The 14,062-nt window shown below is 43.5% G+C and overlaps 1 non-coding gene across 1 annotated transcript; it reads left to right on the top strand.

Annotated features, from left to right (window-relative positions):
• The first annotated feature begins 253 nt into the window (after window positions 1-253).
• On the top strand, window positions 254-326 carry TRNAA-AGC. The gene has a single exon. It is a non-coding gene; the product is annotated as a tRNA-Ala (tRNA).
• The last annotated feature ends 13,736 nt before the right edge of the window (window positions 327-14,062 follow it).

Below are 14,062 nucleotides of genomic sequence, written 5' to 3'. Positions count from 1 at the left end.
AAGCAACCCATCCTGTGGATTCCACATGCATCTCTCTTGATTCTTAGGGGTATGCTCCACAAATCCCTCGGCCTGGAGCACTTAATAAGACGTTGCCAAGATGAGATCTCATGACCTTGAGTATTTTCCTCCATAGCTAGAGCTCTAGAATCAATCAAAAAACTCTTGAAATGTGACAAAAGACGCCCAAATCTCCAAGGATGAGTACTAGACTGGTGAAGAGAAAAGCTTTGCATTTTTGTTTCTATTCTAAGGGGATGTAGCTCAGATGGTAGAGCGCTCGCTTAGCATGTGAGAGGCACTGGGATCGATACCCAGCATCTCCAACTATTTTCAATCATTCCAAGCGTTTTGACCGATTTTACTGGTGTTGACTATGGTTGACCACTTGAGGAGCTAGGGATCCACGATGAAGAAGTAAAACCGGATGGTGCTAGTTCCCTCCACTGTTGGGTCACTGGATTGCTGCTCTACCGTCTGTGACAAACTGGCTTTTATTCCAGTACCCAGATGGGTTAATTCTTTTGCTTTTGCCTCTGACATTATGAAACTACTTTGATATGTTGTGTCTGCAATAGAGGCAGCCATAATAAGAGACCTCCACCGGCCAAGAAAAAGAAGACTGGTAGGCAGGAGCGTGAAGACAACAAGGATGCCATCTACATGACAAAGATAATCCAACTTGCATTTTTGCATCTATCAGTCTCATGCTTTCGGTTGGGCACCGTGAGACTATCAAAACAGCAATGGATAGATATTTATCTCGTGTTTCTTTTCCCCAGTTTCCTGTAGGGAAGTAGTTTGTGTACGCTGATGGCTTGTGTCTCCATGATCACATTCAATGAGTTCTAAGTTGAAAAACGAGGAAAAAAAGAGTTTCGTTATTCAAAGTATCCAAAGTGGCGTGTCACTGCAAGTAGGACATTAGGATTGGAAAGATATCCATTTCTCTTTTTGAAATATCATACCTATACTGTAGAGAGCATTTGGTGATTGAGCGATGCATGTTATCTCAAAGGAAGCAGTGCAGGAATGCGATCTTTCAGGAGCCCGGGTGGCAGATTGAAGTGACGGATCATCTGGAAGTTGTGGTGGACGATTCTCCGACTGAGAAGAAACAGCTGGATGCTCACACTCGTAGTTCCCACAGCAATGGTACACTGGAATTCTCCGCAAAGTGTCCTGCCAACACTGGCAGTGACACGTAAGTCAGCACAGTGCATGTGTTGTCACAGGGAAGATTGTGTAGAATCAATCTTCAAGGAGATGAAGTTGCAGAGCAAGAAGTCAGTAGGCTCTTGCTCACTGACGGTGATCTCACCCAGAGATCACATACAAGGGTTGACTGGTGGAAGTCGCCAGACTTGGAAGTTATGACACAACTGGCTCGGAACATGGATTGGAAGGTAGAGCAAGAACCCACAAGGTTTCGATTTGATGAAGGATTTACGAGCTATCCGCTAGAGGTGACAAGGGAGCAGACGTTGGTGCACCTCCAAAGGCCAGAGAGGTTGCTCAAGACGAAAGGTTTGAGAAAATGTAACGTACTACTTTTGCTCTCTATTCTTGCAGGCGCTCAAATCTCAACTTTGATGAGAAGAAGCAGTACAGGGCATAGTGGCCAGATAAGTTTCTCCAGAGTCAAGAGCATCACAAGCGGGGAATCAAGCAAGTGCAATTGTGAAAGTATGGTCGAAGTCCACACTGCGGCTTGCAACACAGGTTGTTCGACAGGATGGGACGATGAACAGGATAGGTTGGTCTACCTGGAAAGCAACACTCTTGCCTCACAAATTGTGAATACGAAGCTGATGCATTTGTCGCAAGCAGCCTCGTGGACATGTGGAAGCGTCAGAAGTGTTCGGGAGGACGAAGAAACATGCCTGGAACACGATCATCATGGGACATGCACTTCTTCTATCGGATGCAACGAGAAGCTGGCCTACCTCCAAACGCTGAGCAAAACATCCTTTCCTGGGATACACCGAGAACAACCTTTGCTCTCGAGCACTATGAGCAATCCAGCAGCCAAACGCTCAGACTTTCGTGGTGGCGCTCAAGGCACGTGGCGACTTAGGCGAAGAGGCTCCACTCGCAGATCTGGAAGAGAAATCTGGACGGAATCCACTACTCGCGTGCTCACTCATCACATTCTATAGGAAGTGTGGAGAAGTGGCTGCCTCTCAAGAAGTTTTCTGCACCAAGTTCAGTATTACTCTGGCACTTCCTCTTGCACTACTCATTTGAAGTACCTGGAGAGTGCCTTACAAAGCATGATGTTCATAGGTACTATAATTTTTAGTTCATAGCTTTTTTGTTTCATCTTATAGCTAAAACAGCTTGAAGTCAGAGACTTCTAACTAGCTCAACCATCTTGGCCTAAGCATCACGTAAGTCAAGTACCTTCTTGTGAAGGCGAAACTGAAGCTTGGTAGTTTCATGAAAAGTTGTGAAAGCTCTGGAGCTTATCTCCTTACCTTGTTCTTTGACTTTTTCATCAATGACATGTTATTTCAGGGACGGGAATGGACATACAATCTTATTGTGGAGAGGGTATTAGGAGGTGTTGCTCATCTCGGGAGCTTGTTGGTAAACTTTGTGAGGAAAATGGAGAAAGAGTGTAATGCAAGATTGATGGAGCCATCAACAAAACCCAAACAAAGATGAAAACAGGCGAAAGGATCTTAGGGGGCACACCATGGTCAAAAGATAAAAATATCAGAGACAATCATGCTCTGGATCATATTTCACAAATGGTTATTTATATAGGAAATTATATATCTATGGTGTTTGGTCACTTAAACTTAACTTGAAAACTTGGGACTCAAGCTTCTCCAAGTAGATTAGATGTTACATTCTGTCCTGTACAAATGTACAACTTTGTAACTATGATTCAAGTTCTTTAAATTTTTTTTGATTTCATGATAGAGAGTTGTCCAAAGTAAATTGTGTGCTTTTGTCTTGCTGATGCTTGGCAAGTTTCTTTGTGCCTTCTTTCAGCTGATCTAGACAAGGTCGTTAATACATTTAAGTTTCGTGATGGTTGCATGTTTTTCTTCTATTGAAGAATTAACTCTCTCTTTGAGTGAAATTATAAGAAATGCCCTATATTGTTTTCAGTGTAATTTATAGATAAAGTTTATTTTAGTTTCAAATACAATACCAATATCTATTTTTTTCACCTCATGTTCAGACGTTATGATGAATCCAAACTTTAACATTTGGATCCATCCTATGCAAAGGATGAAAGATTTCAGAATTTTAATGTTTATATGTAAACATTATATGTAAACATTGGGAATTGGTTGATTATGATGTTGTAAAGCTTTCCATTTATAATATCACTTCCATACTTGAGAATTATATACTCATAATGATGGTATTCCTGCTTGATGGCTATGTTTTACTTTCAACTATAATGCTTTTGAGTATGCTGTGTTTGCTTCCTTTGACCAAGTATTTGTAATGTTCATATGTTTGTTGTTTCTCATCTACTAATATGAAATTAAAAAATATTTAAAGAACTTGAATTACAATTATAAAAGTTATATATTTGTACAGAGCATGGTTAAAAGAAAAACATAACATCTAATCAACAACAAAATCTTGGAGAAACTTAACTCCCAAGTTTAATATGTTTTTAATCAAAGAAGTTTTGGGAAAAAAGTTCTATATAATAATGTAAATAGGTTTGTGAATAAGCTTCTATCGGTTTAAAGTGATAGATCCATAAGTGGTTTACTTAAACTATGCTTGGAGATTCTAGGATATTTTAATATCTAATAGTTGTTGTTCATTTAGATTAATTTTTTTGATTATAATTTATAAACTTCAGTATAAACACTTTCTAGTATATTTTTGTTTATTCTACTATAATATTAATCTCAAATAAGCTTATAACTAAATTACTCAATGAATGATACTACAGCAAATTAATTAAGAGATAAGTATTGTCTCTCATATTTTTTATCTCTTCACCAAGGTGTGCCAGCTAAGATCCATTCGCGTCTTTTCAGGTACCATCTTTGATTGACGGCTCCATCAACCTTGCATGACACTCTTTCCTTGCAAAGTTTACCAACCTCCCAAGAAAAGCTTTTCTCTCATTGAGCGACCACGCTGAGTAGTGGATTCCCTCCAGATTTCTCTCCCAGATCTGCGAGTGGAGCCTCTTCTCTGCTATGTCGCCGCGTGCCTTGAGCGCCACCATGAAAGTCTGAGCGTTTGGCTGCGGCTTGCTCGTAGCAGTCAAGAGCAAAGGTTGTTCCCAGGAAACGACGTTTTGCTGCTCCATGCAAAGTCTCTGCGTTTGGAGGCAGGCCAGCTTCTCGTTGCATCTGATAGAAGACGTGCATGTCCCATGATGATCGTGTTCCAGGCAACCAACGTCGTGTTTCTTTGTCCTCCTGAACACTTCTGATGCTTCCACATGTCCACGAGGCTGCTTGCGACGAATGCATTGGGTTAATTTGCGAGGTAGACCAACCTATCCTGTTCTTCGTCCCATCCTGTCAAACAACCTGTGTTGCAAGCCGCAGTGTAGACTTCGACCATACTTCCACAATTTTGCACTTGCTTGATTCCTGGCTTATGATGCTCTTGACTCTGGAGAAACCTATCTGGCCGCTATGCCCTGCTCTGCTTCTTCTCATCGAAGTTGAGATTTGAGCACCTGCAAGAACAGAGAGCAAAAGTAGTACGTTACCTTTTCTCAAACCTTTCGTCTCAAGCAACTTCTCTGGCCTTTGGAGGTGCACTAACGTCTGCTCCCCCGTCACCTCTAGAGGATAGCTCAGTCAAATCAAAACTTAGTAGGTTCCTGCTCTACTTTCCAGTCCATGTTCCGAGCCAGCTGCGCAATAACTTCCAAGTCTGGTGACTTCCACCAGTGGACCCTTGTATGTGATCTTCACCGTCCGTGAGCAAGACCCTGCTGTCTTCTTGCTCTGCAACTTCATCTCCTTGAAGATTGTTTGTACACAATCTTCCATGTGACAAGGCATGCACTGTGCTGACTTACGCGTCACTGCCAGTGTTGGCAGGACACTTTGAGGAGAATCCCAGAGTGCCATTGCTGTGCGAACCACGAGTGTGAGCTTCCAACTGTTTCTTCTCAGTCAGAGAATCGTCCACCACAACTTCGATCTGCCACCCGGGATCCTGAAAGATCGCATTACTGCGCTGCTTCCTCCGAGAGAACATCCATCGCACGAGCAAAAAGAATGCGAGCAGCACCAAGATCGCAACCAAAACCCACAGAAGAAGCTGGAGCAGCGACCACGGCGTCCTCCGAACCACTGTAACTACTGCTGCGGGTGTTGGTGTGGCCACTGCTGCGTCGTGACCCTCGCGACGATGGTGGTGGTGGTGGTGGTTGTGGCGTCCTCCATGGTGGTGACCATGGTGGTGACCATGGTGATGGTGGTGAACAACCAGAGGGGCTCCATCACCGTGATGATGATGGTACACTGCTGCTGCTGGAGCTGGATCGTGGTGGCGAGCATCAGGCGCTGGAGCTAGATGAGCAGGGTGGCCGCGAGCAGGGTGAACGAAAGCAGCTGGCGCTGGGGCTCGAACTGGAGCGTCACCTTGAAGAACTGGAGCTAAACCTGGCACTGGCTCGTGGGCTCCTCGAGGATGGTGTCCATGGTGGTGTGGTGGATGTGCTGGAGCTAGAGCTGGAGCTCGCGGGTGTGAAGCTCGGTGATGGCCGCCATGCCAGGGCGCTGGAGCTCGGCGGGCAAGCGTTGGGGCGGCGTGAGCGCGAGAGACCATAGCTTACCTGACGAGAGCTTCGACAATAGAAAAATCCAAGCGAGAAAGATTATAACCTAACCCTTGACTTAGAAAATAGAAAATAAAGAGGTACTTTTTGAAAAAAACAAGAGCTGTGGATTGTCGGACTTGAACTGAGCATGCCGAAGAGAAACCTAGATGTGAACAGCGATTTAATCTCACAATCACGAAATGCTCAATATTTCAACATCTTTAATTTGATGGCAACTCCTTTCCAGGCTCAATCCTAATGTACTTGCAGTGAACGAAACTTGTTTACTCGTTTGCAAACATGTGGGAAAAAGAACACAAGATAAATATCTTTGCATTGCTCTGTTGACAGTCTCACGGTGCAACATCCATCCATAGCTCCCCCAGAGGTCAACACCAGTAAAATCGGTCAAAACGCCTGGAACGATCCAATAATCAAACATATTTGGAGATGCTGGTTATTGATCCCTAAGCGAGCGCTCTACCATCTGAGCTATCTCCCCTTAGCAAAGAAACAAAAATGCTAAACTTTTCTCTTCACCATTCTAATACTCATCCTTGGAGATTCTGGCAGCTTTTGTTGCATTTCAAGAGCCTTTTGAGAGATGAGCTTTGGAAAGCCCACCATCTCCAGCAAGTTTCTATAGCCAAGAAGCTGCATCTGCAGGCAACCATGAAGAATGTTACTAATGCTTATAATAATAATACATATTATAGTAATAGTAATCACAAGAGGAGGAGGAAAAGGGATAGTGTTTTGCTTTGCAGTGTTATGCAAGAGGATGAGTAAAGCAATTGGTAAAACCAACACAATATAATTCAACTGGTATGGTCTTCTGTACCAATCAAATTGTCTAAACACTAATATTAATTTGTATTTTTGTTTGTTAGTAAACATATTTAGCTACATATTTGTTTAGCTAAAAGTCTTTTAAAATGAGTAACTTTTTTTTCTTACAAAAGTTCAAAATTGGAAACGTCACCTTCACATTCTTTCAAAATTTAAGTGCATTTGCTTTTCTGAACAAACAAATAGAGATATTGGGCATGCTTGATCAATCCAAAGAAACCAATTATTAAAAGCTTACTAGGTGATGGATTTTGTTTCAAGGTGGCCTCTCTCCATTCCTTGTATTCCAAGCATGTTGTCCTGCCTGGATCTTGTACCAAAACCAAACTAATGCCTTTGGAACTTGTAAGTTGTAACAAGCAAATCAATGCCTTCCTACTGACCTCAAGAATGTAAAACTTAATATATATTTTGAGTGCTTAGAATAAAGGAATAGATATATTAATTAAAGTTTAGGCCCCTACTTATATACAAGAATGGATAGATCAGATTTAGTCCCAAATAGACAGTCGATATATTATACTACTATAATTAGTGTATTACCTAGTTAGGGTAATACATATATATACATATATGTATTTACAAACTTTACACCATCCTCCCTTTTGGAATATGAAAAGGTGATAATAATAACTCAGGTGGAACATCTGGAGCTTCTGTTGGGCAATTATAAATTACCACAAGAATTTAAAACTTGCACAAAACCACCAATAAAGTTGCTGCTAACCATGACTGAAATAAAATTTAAAGCCATGGCATAATCATTAGCCCACTATAGAACCTTGTTGAACTAGTTGCAACTCTTTATGCAACTCCCAAATGCTCAAACCAACCACACAATTATAATTTTGCACTGGGGAGGTCAAACTCACTCCATTCGTCTTTCACATTTTTGTAAGCCATAAATTTTTCCTTTCCAATTTGCCAGCTTACCTCGTCTATCAGACCAACACTACCTTGGATTGTGATAAGTTCCCTCGCCAAGGTTCCTGCCTTTTGTATCAGCTCCTACTTGGTCTTACTTGGTTTCAGCTACTCACTACACGAGCAACGGAGCGTTAGCCATCCATCCACGGATTCCCAAATCTCTCCCAATCCCCCTCCCCGGGTTAGACTGGACTTAAGGTTCGGCTACATTCCCTGCAAGCACAAGTAGCGAAGCACACCAAGCCTCCAGGTTCCTAACTTGGTACAACAAGACTTGATCATGGGACCCTTTAAATCCCAAGCCTTGGGTGCAACACTTACTTCGGGACATCGGGGCGAAACACCATGGCCTAACGGCTCGGTATGGGTACCTCTACCCCCCCACTTCCATCCCGAAGGGAAAGCCCAAGCCCCTAGGAAGGGCAAGGACCAATGAGCCATAAGGTACTCAAGTGGGGCACCACTCCACATGAGCCGGGAGCACCGTAGTCGGTTTCCCTTTCGGGAGTGGGAGCTGCTCTTGAGCACTTCCCTGGGTGGCCCGTCTGGCACCACCCAAGCCCATGCTCACTCCCACCCAAGGCCCCTCAGCCCCAGTCTCAACCTCAACTCAATTTGGAAGCACCACTGGAGAGTTCCTTCAAGACTGGTTCCTGGACCTCACTATCCCTACTATACTTTTGGAACTCTTTGCAGCCCCCCCCCCTGGGAGACGCACGCTTTGGGCTTTCACCCCTTGACCCGTATTAGTATTTGGACTTAGTCTTAGATTTGATCTCGGACCCGACTTTGGACTCAGTCTTGGACTCGATCTCGGACCCGATCTCGGACTCGACTTCGGACTTGACCTCGGACTCAGTCTCGGACCCGATTTGGATCTCAGTCTCGAACTCGGTCTCCGATTCGGCCTTGGCTCGATCTTGGACTCTATCTCGAACTCGGTCTCAGAGTCAGTCTTGGACTCGATCTTCGACTCGGTCCCATCCGATGAACTCTTTGTTGTTTCGGTCATGCTTTCGGAGATCCTTTCGCTTACGATATCTCGGGGAGTTGGTTCCTTACAACTCTACCACCCATAGAAGAAGTTCGATGCCCACATCGAACGTCTTTTTTTATCCTACATCTTGTTGACCATGTCTCCGGGGGCATCCCCCCACTTAGCGGTGTGCCTAAGTTAGCCTCCCCGGCCTAGAGCCCATGACAACAGAATATAAGTGTCCCTATACCCCTCAACTCACCACGCCCTAGTATGGGGTCGGGACTTGAACCCAGCTTTGCTTTACTAGGGGGTTGGGACTCGAACCCAACCTCCGTAGAATACGTCTACGGATTCGACATCCCCACGGGGAGTCAGGTGTAGTGCTCTACGCCTAGTCGACCTAGCTAACCCGTGCTAATTAGCTTACCTTCGGCATGCCTTCGGGTCTCAACATATGCTATTGCTCAACTTTGCAAATTGATACTTTAATTGAACTTTGCATAAGTACATCGAGTTTTGCCTTGCAGAAATTCCTCCACTAAATCTTGCGCGTTCGCTAGGTTCTCCTCCGGTTCCCATGTTGCTTCCCAGTGTGGAAATCCTTTCCACTTCACATGGAACTCTCTCACCTCACTTCCTTGTCGCTTGCTCTTGCGCACATTGAGGATGGCCTCGACTTCGTATTCCTCTTCCCCTTGGATAACCTCAGGTAAAGGTCTTACTTGGTCCTTGCGAAGCGGATCCTCAAAGTACAGCTTGAGTAAGTTTACGTGGAACACTAGGTGCATCTTCCCCATCTCTCGAGGAAGTCGAAGACAGTAAGCCACTTTACCGATTTGTGCCTCAATCTCATAAGGCCCCGCGAACCTGCTTAAGGAACTCCAGATCAATTCATTTACAGGAATACATGCATTTTTACCTTTGGGTCAACTTTCAGCTGATCCCACTTGGTAGTCTGAGGTTCTTGGTGTTCAGCCACACCTTCTCCCCAGCTTAGAACTTTATATCCCGGCGCTTCTGGTTCGCGTACTTGGTTTGTCTTTGTTGCGCCCGTTCCAAGGAATCCGTCACTAGATTCCAAATGTTGAGTCTTTCCGCCGTGAATGCCTCCACTGCAGGTAACTCTCCATGATACTTGGCCACGCTAAGTTCCACGGGACCTTTAATAGCTCACCCATTGATGACTTCCCATGGACTCACCCCGATACTCGAATGTGGTGAGTTGTTATAACACATTTCTGCAAGTATGCTCTATTTCGTTAAAGTGGGATTTATTCAGTAAAATGGGACTAGGTACAAATTTTCAAGTATTTGAAAATGACGTGAAATTATATGTTTTTTGTCTAGGGGCTAGACATATCTGGGGCATAGTGACTAGCGCGGTGACTTTGTGTCCAGACTGAGTCCATCTAGTTGTATAATAAATCTCATTGTCAAGGTGAACAAGCCGAATCTAAAGCTAAAGAAGAGCGATGGCATGCGCGCACACACTATTTGTTTGTTCATTGAGCATGTGGTGAGCTTTCCAAGATGAACGTCATTCCTATTAGCCAGACATATAACTTAATGGTGAGAACATTTAGATATTATTCAATGTTATCTTTTTCTAACGAATCTAATTGTGAAGGTGTAGCAAGAGGCATTGCTAGTCTGGAGAAGTCATTTAACTCATTTGACCCTTAGTGTATTTTCATGAAACTAAATAACATTCATATTATTAAGGAATTTCTCTAGTACCTTTTTTTTACAACATAGAGGCTTGCATTTCTTTCAAAGGTGATTTAGTAAAAGGCCTGAGGGCACATGCCATTCTATTTCTCAGACCGGTATTAAGATATACTAGTGCAAAGGGAAAAAAGTGCTGCTTGTTACATGTCTCGACAAACCTCTTGAAGATTGCCTCTCCATATACAACATGACCCCTGGTTTTATGAGTACCGTCATTCCCATGGACTGCCTGTTGAACCCTTTGTTCCTCGAACTCAGTTTTGATTCTGTAGAATGTGGTTCGAGGGACTCCATAAATGATTCTCCATGCCTTCATGCAGACCAAACCCCTCTGGAAGACCATGCCCCCCACCTGATGTTCTGAAGCATCAACAGATGACCGTAATGCCTCATACACAAAATTGTGAGCTGCCTTCCAGGACAATGTCTTTTATCTTGCTCTCTCCTCTTCAATAGCATCCCAATCAGCATGTTGACAGCACCTCCTCTTGCAACAAACAACTGTCGAGACCATTCGAACCTCCATCGCCATTTTCTGCCTTTTCGGTTCGTTGCTCAGATCCCTTTGGCTGCACTTTAGGAAGGTGTACTTTCTTTTCCCATGAAGAGATGTTCTGTCATCAGTTGTAATGGTGTTTGATTGTGAATCCTTCACATTCTCAAACATTAAGTGCCTCAATTTCCACCGCACAATGCTTCCAATAGTCAGACTGTTTTCTTCTATGTCAACAACCTCTAAAATCGCAACTCCAATATCATCCCAGCCCAATTCTTGATTAGCAACCGCATCTCTTGGATCGACAACTGTGGCTAAACCCTCAGCTACCACCTCCCCCTCGGGGTTGTTTAGAAACACCTTTGCCTGAATCCATGTAGCATGGTTCTTAAGATCCACGGAGGGAACATGTGTCGCACTTGCAGAGGCCATTCTAAAAGTGCAGAAAAGAAGTTAAGACCATACAAAAAATGATTGGAGAATGGCCTAAATCATAACATACCAAACAACCTCAATAGCATGAGGCCACATGCCATTATTCAAACATGCTATTGACACCCACGTGAAATTTTGCATTCACAAAATTGGCATGAGGCCTCATGCCATCTTGATATACACACAGTTGCAAGCAAGTAAAAACATACATGACAATACGCTAGCCATAAAATTGCAAGGGCCCAAGATGGCATGTGGCCTCATGCCATTTCTAAATGTGGTCCTAAGCCATTCCATGGTGAACATACCAGGAAGCACAAGTGCCGAATATCAAGAGGAAGCGGTAGCCACACCAAAGACAGTGCCGCTCGCAACACCGCAACTACTCGTAGCGCCGCTCGCAACACTGCAATTGCTCATAGCGCCGCTCGCACAAACTGCCACTCGCATAAACTGCCGCTCGCAATGGCGCTCGCAATGCCGCAACCGCTCGTAGACGCATAAACCATAGCTCACAACGCCGCTTACACAAGCAGCGCTCACTGCGCTCAGCGGAACCAAGAACACGGCGCACAAAAATGATAAACCTAGGAATGAGTTCGAGAATTCAAAAATAACACACGCTTGAACGTCACATCAAATCCTCTGACAAACCAGATCTTATGATTCCTCTGACAAATTTCAAACTGAGTAGCTTCTAGACTTTGCTGTCGGAGGTTGAACTTTGTCACATCATGTCCTTGCCTCGATCCAGCTGTGCCATGTCAGTGATTCGAACTTTGCCATGCCATGTCAGCGATCCGCGCCAAGATTATTCGCCGTGTAAAGGAATAATTATGCTGTGTGTGTACGTCCATTTATGGCAATATAAGGCCACACGCCATTCAAAGAATAATGCTAGTCGAGCATTTTTTGGTGCATTTTTGGGTTCAAAATTGCATGAGCCCACACGTTATAAAGTTTACCTGTACCAAAAATAGAAACAACTTTATTTACTTGGGAATTTAAGTGGTTGAGGCATTTTTAAACTTACAAACACATGCCCTACTTACATTCCTTTGGTTGCTTAAAATTCAAAAATATTATAAACCTTTCTTTTTGCATTTTCAATGTTTTCAATTATGGTTTTTGATTTTCGCAGGACCAGCCTAGTAATCTATTTGCATCCCGTCATGTTTATAGCTAGTTTTTGTTTGTCCCCTTCGCTAGCCTGAGATACATCTGCTCGGCATCTGCATCTTACAGCATTTGCCCAGAAAGGGCATCTTTCTTCACACAACATTTGCCACATGTTTAGGGTTTAGGGTTTAGGGTTTAGCAATTCAGTAGCTTGATAAACATGCAAATACAGAACTTGATGCAAAATCCTTTGATATGTCACAATGCCCCTAGGACCATAAACACATTTCAATAGAGAGGGTCCTTTTATTTCATAACTCCTTACGTAGATCTTGGTGAAACCAGAGTTAGTGAAGTTGGTTTCTTGTGATCCCGCATCTGATTGTGATGTCCCTTTGTAGTGTCGATGGAAAGGTCAATGCACACCAAACTGTAGAATCTTGGAGCAAAATAACGGTCGGATCTATGGCAAATGCCCTTGAAACATTGTAAGGCTCGTGTGGTCTCATGTGGTGTCCGATCGAGATGCTTCTTTGCAGGGTCATTAAGAAAGACATTGTATACCATTCTATAAAATCTAGTTGCGATCTAACGGTTGGATCTCCAAAAAACTCCAAAAATATCTAGCACGTGTCAGAATATTCTAGGAATATACTCCTATGTGCCCCTGAAAATGGCATGCGGCCCCACGCCATTCAAGAGATAACGCCAGATGGCGCCGAGCATTTTTTGGTGCATTTTTTGGGATCAAAATTGCATGAGCCCACACGCTTGAACATCACATCAAATCCTCTGACAAACCAGATTTTATAATTCCTCTGACAAATTTCAAACTGAGTAGATTCTAGACTTTGCTATCAAACGTTGAACTTTTTCACATCATGTCCTTGCCTCGATCCAGCTGTGCCATGTCAGTGATTCGAACTTTGCCATGCCATGTCAGCGATCCACGCGAAGATTATTTGCCGTGTAACTGCTCGGCATCTGCCTTTTACAGCATTTGCCCAAAAAGGGCATCTTTCTTCACGCAGCATTTGCCACATATTTAGGGTTTAGGGTTTAGCAATTCAGTAGCTTGATAAACATGCAAATACAGAACTTGATGCAAAATCCTTTGATATGTCACAATGCCCCTAGGACCATAAACACATTTCAATAAAGAGGGTCCTTTCATTTCATAACTCCTTATGTAGATCTTGGTGAAACCAGAGTTAGTGAAGTTGGTTTCTTGTGATCCCACATCTGATTGTGATGTCCCTTTGCAGTGTCGATGGAAAGGTCAATGCACACAAAACTGTAGAATCTTGGAGCAAAATAACGGTCGGATCTATGGCAAATGCCCCTGAAACATTGTAAAGCTCGTGTGGTCTCATGTGGTGTCCGATCGAGATGCTTCTTTGCAGGGTCATCAAGAAGGACATTGTATACCATTCTTTATTTAGCTGAACATCTGGCATTTTTGGAAATACAAGATGCTTTGGAATATCCAATCATGCATGGTATAAATATAGCGAGGGTATTAAATGATATCCCAATCATGATCTTTCTTTTGGATTTCGCGTGCATGTAGTCTGAGGAATGATGACGTTGCGGATTTCTTTTGGATTTCACGTGCATGCATGCGCGCGGCGATCCAGAAATTAATGGTGGTGCCCAAGTCCGAGGAATGATGACGTTGCGGGATTACCAACCGTCGTGATATTTCACGCGTGTGAGGTTAGGTTTTGCATTTTGCTTCGTACTCGCGCTCGCACTCGCGATC

This window comes from Selaginella moellendorffii, unplaced genomic scaffold (genome assembly GCF_000143415.4).
Source record: "Selaginella moellendorffii unplaced genomic scaffold, v1.0 SELMOscaffold_115, whole genome shotgun sequence".
NCBI classification, from domain to species: Eukaryota; Viridiplantae; Streptophyta; class Lycopodiopsida; order Selaginellales; family Selaginellaceae; genus Selaginella; species Selaginella moellendorffii.
This window is presented reverse-complemented; position numbering and strand designations above follow the sequence as displayed.